Raw genomic sequence first — 4,631 nt, 5'->3', positions numbered from 1 at the left:
ACACTGTACACCTGAAAGTAATATAATATATGTTAACTAAATTTCAATTAAAATTTTTAAAGATTCACAAAATAGGGTATATTAAAAGAAAAAAACCCTGACATTATTTAACAAATGTGTTGCAACAAAGCAAATAATCTTCATCTTACACAAATTTTTACAGAAAATAACAAAAAGAAGGTTATCTAACTCATTTTATAAATAATGCCTTCAAGCTATAACCAAAAGTGTTATTAAAAAAAAAGAAAAATTACAGACCAATTATAGATGCCAAAACCTAAATAAAACATTAGTTAACTAAAACCAACAATGTATTATTTGTAACACATCATTACTAAACATAAGTTATTCCTGGAGTACCTGGGTGGCTCAGTCAGTTAAGAGTCCGACTCTTGATTTTGGATCAGGTCATGATCCCAAAGTCATGAGACTGAGCCTCATGTCAGACTCCACGCTAAGGGCGGAGCCTGCTTAAGATCCTCCCTCTCTCTCTGCCCCCTCCCCCTGCTCACTTACTCTCTCACTCTCTCTTTCTCAGAAAACACATATAAATAAATATAATATTTTATTCCTTCTGAGTTCAATATCAAAAATCATGAGCCAAAAGAGAAAAATCACAGCAATGCCAGTGATTACAGTTACAGCTCAACCAAGTTCTGCTGGTTACTGGACAATTCAATGATAGGAGAAAGAGAGAGAGGGAGAGAGAGAAAGAAAGAGAGAGAGAGAGGAAGAAAGAAAGAAAAGGGAAGGGAAAGAGGGAGGGAGGGGAGGGCAAAGAGGAAGAAAAAGACAGTTTTTATTTGCAGATGATACAATTTTTCACACAGAAAACCCAAGAGAATAAACTACTAAAACTAGTCAAAAATTTCATCCAGGCTGCTGTATACAAGATGAGTACATAAAAATCAGAAACTTCTCTATCAGCAAAAGCTAATTAGAAGATGCAAAAGAAAATAAGCTATCAAAATAACCATTACAGTGATGAATCTAGGAATTAACCTAACCAAGGATGCACCAACTTTTGTGATAAAAGAAAATCTCTGTAAAGGGCAGATACATATCATCTTAATGGATGGGATAATTTTCACATTGTTAAAATATCGATTCTATCTAGATTCGCTTACAAATTTAATGTAACCCCAGTCGATATTCTGAAAGAATACAGGGAAAAGGTAAAGAATTTTTTTTAAATCTGAAATTTATATAGACAAATAAGAATCCACAAATAAGAAATTTTTGAAAAAGAAGAGGAAGGGGTGAAACATTACACTATCAGATATTAGAGAAATGACACAATATTAGTATTATATCAGAGTATTATTATTGCAAAAAGACCCCAAAAATTGTCTTAAAAAATGGAGAGCTCAGAAATAGAGCCGTATTTATTTGGTCTATATGGAAACTTGCCAAATATTAGAAAAGGCATCAAAAATCAGTGGGAAAACAGATGGACTACTTAGTAAATGGAATTGGAATAATTGACTCAGCCTTATTAAAAAATATAAAGTTGGATCATTGTTTTAGAGTGCACACAAAAATAAATCCCACGTGGAGTGAAGACCTAAATGATTAAGACAAAATGGTAAAGTTAGGAGAATATATAGGAGAATATCCAACAAAACAAGAACACGGCCATGAAGGGAAGAATTGCTGGACTCCCTATATTCAAGATGAGTACTTTTGTTCACACTATTGACATGTTTAACAGGAGACTGACAGAAAAATCTTACAATGTCTCTACATGAGGCAGAATTAACATCTGGAATAGATAACAAACAAGAACAAATAAGACTCCCCAACCATCCAAAAGATAGGAAACGCTATAGAAAAATGGTCAAAATACATGTTTGTTTCATGAAAGAATGTTCTACTTTACTAACAATCAGAGAAATTCAAATGAAAACCAAAGTGCCAATTTTTACCTAGTAGACTGACAAAAATTAGAAAATAGGAAATGGGAAGTCTTATACATTTCTGCTGGAAGTATAAAATGGTAAAGACACAACTGGGAAAGCAACATTCATTTATTTAATAAAAGTTTTGGTTTAGTGGCTATTAGGAGAATAGCCTTATCCTTGGCATTAGGAAGGTAGCACTAAACAAGACAGACAAAAAGCTTATGTATTGTAGTTGCTCTGTCCAATATGGTAGCCACTAGCCATGTGTCTATGGAGCATTTGAAATATGACTAGTCTAAGTTGAGACAACCTGTAATGATAAAACACACATGGAAGATCTAGTTAAAAGTTAACATGGCAGAAAAAGCATTTAACAAAATCCAGCACTCATTCATGATAAAAACTCTCAGTTAACTAGAAATGGAAGGAAACTTTCTTATTGATTAAGACTATAGCCAACATACTTAATGATGTGAAACTTGAGGCTTTCCTACTAAGATCAAGTACAAGGTAAGGATGCCCTTCTCACCACTTCTTTTCAACATCATACTGGAAGTCATTACTAATGCAATAAGGTGAGAAAGTGAAATAAAATGTATACAGATTGGGAAGAAACACATAAAACAATTTGTTAACAGATGACATAATCATCTTTGTGGAAAATCCAAAAGTACTGGCAGAAATCTCCTGGAACTAATAAGCAATCATAGCAAAATTGTAGGATACAAGGTTAATATGGAGAAGTCATTTACTTTCCTATAAACCAACAGTAAACAAATAGATTAAGATATTAAAACACAGTATCATTTACATTAGCATCCATAGTTGAGTATAAATCCTACAAAACATGTACAAGCTCTGTATGAGGAAAACTACAAAACTGCAAAAAAATTAACTTAGACACAGATCTTACATCTCTCACCAATATTAACTCAAAATGGATCATAGACTTAAATGGAAAATACAATTCCCAAAAGATAGGAGAAAACCTAGATGATCTTGGGTATGGAGAGGCCTTTAGATCCTCAGCCAAAGAAATAAGTAATCGATAAGCTAGGTTTCATTAAAACTGTATGGAATTAAAATTAAAAATGTCTTCTCTGTGAAAGACAATGTCAGAAAAACAAGAAGTCACAAACTGGGAGGAAATATTTGCAAAAAATGCATCTGAAACTAGATCATCATTCAAAATATATGAAATATATGGATATATTAAAACCCAACAATAAGAAAACAAACAGTTCAATTAAACAATGGGCCAAAGACCGTAATAAATACCTCACCAAAGAAGATATATAGATGGAAAATAAGCATATGAAAAGAAGCTCCTCATAAGTCATCAGGGAAATACAAATTAAAACAACAAGATACCACTACGTATCTATTAGAATCCAGAACACTGAAAACCCCTAATGCTGACAAAGATGTGGAGCATAGGAACTATCATACATTGCTGGTGGAGATGCAAAAATGGGACATCCACTTTAGAAGACAGTTGACGGTTTCTTACAAACTAAGAATTCTCTTATAAATAATTACAAATCTTGTTATTCACCCAAAGAAGCTGGAAACATGTCCACACATACCCGCACACAGATGATTATAGCAGCTTTATTGATAATTGCCAAAACTTGGAAGCAACCAAGATCTCCTTTAGTAGGTAAATGGGTAAACAAAATGTGGTACATTCAGACAATGGAATATTATTCAGTCCTAAAAGGAAAAGAGCTATCAAACGATGAAAACATATGGAGGAAACTTAAATATATTTCACCAAGTAAAGGAAGACAATCTGAAAAGCCTACATACTATACAATTCCAACTATGTGATGTTCTGGAAAAAGCAAAACACTACAGAGACAATAAAAGGATCAGTGGTTATTGGAGGTGGGGGCTGGTGTGGGAAAAGAAAGGATTTTTAGGGCACTGAACACAAAGGATTTTTAGGGCAGGGAAAATACTCTGTATAATATTGCAATGATGGATGCATGTTATACTACACTTGTCCAAACCCATAGAATGTACAACACTAAGAGTGAACCCTAAGGTAAACTATGGACTTTGAGTGATTATGATGTGTCAGTACAGGTTCATCCTTGGAAGAAGATGTAGCATTCTGGTGAGTGATGTTAGTAATGAGGGAGGTTATACATGTATGGGGACAGGGAATACATGGAGAATCTCTATACTTCCCTTTCAATTATGTGTAACCTAAAACTGCTCAAAAATTAGAATCCTTAAAAAAATTAATGTGAAACACCTCAATAATATTTTTATATTAACTACTTTTGAAATAATATTTTAGGTATATTGGGTTAGAGTATATTATTAAAGTTAATTTCACTTACTCATTTTTGCTTTCTTAATGAGGCAACCAGAAAATTAAAAATTATATTTGTGGCTTGCATTACTGTCCTCTTGGATAATGCTTCTCTATAAGGGCTCATCTCAGGGCTATGCAACTTTAGTGTCTATTATGAAGGAAATGAAGAAGAAAGGGGTAAATATACATAGGACAGAATACTATGCCTAAGAAAGGAGCTGGAGTTACAAAAAAAATGGATAAAACACAAATTAAAAACAAGCTAGAAATAGAATAAAAATAAAATCCAAAACTATTATGTAAATTTAAAAAATTCATACACAAAACAGTAATACATATACTACTCTATGTAAATAAACATATGAAATGTTTGGCATTTCAGAATGGCAAACATTAAAAATTGAAGA

Source organism: Lutra lutra, chromosome 7 (assembly GCF_902655055.1).
Source record: "Lutra lutra chromosome 7, mLutLut1.2, whole genome shotgun sequence".
Lineage (NCBI taxonomy): Eukaryota > Metazoa > Chordata > Mammalia > Carnivora > Mustelidae > Lutra > Lutra lutra.
Note: the sequence above shows the minus strand (reverse complement) of the source record.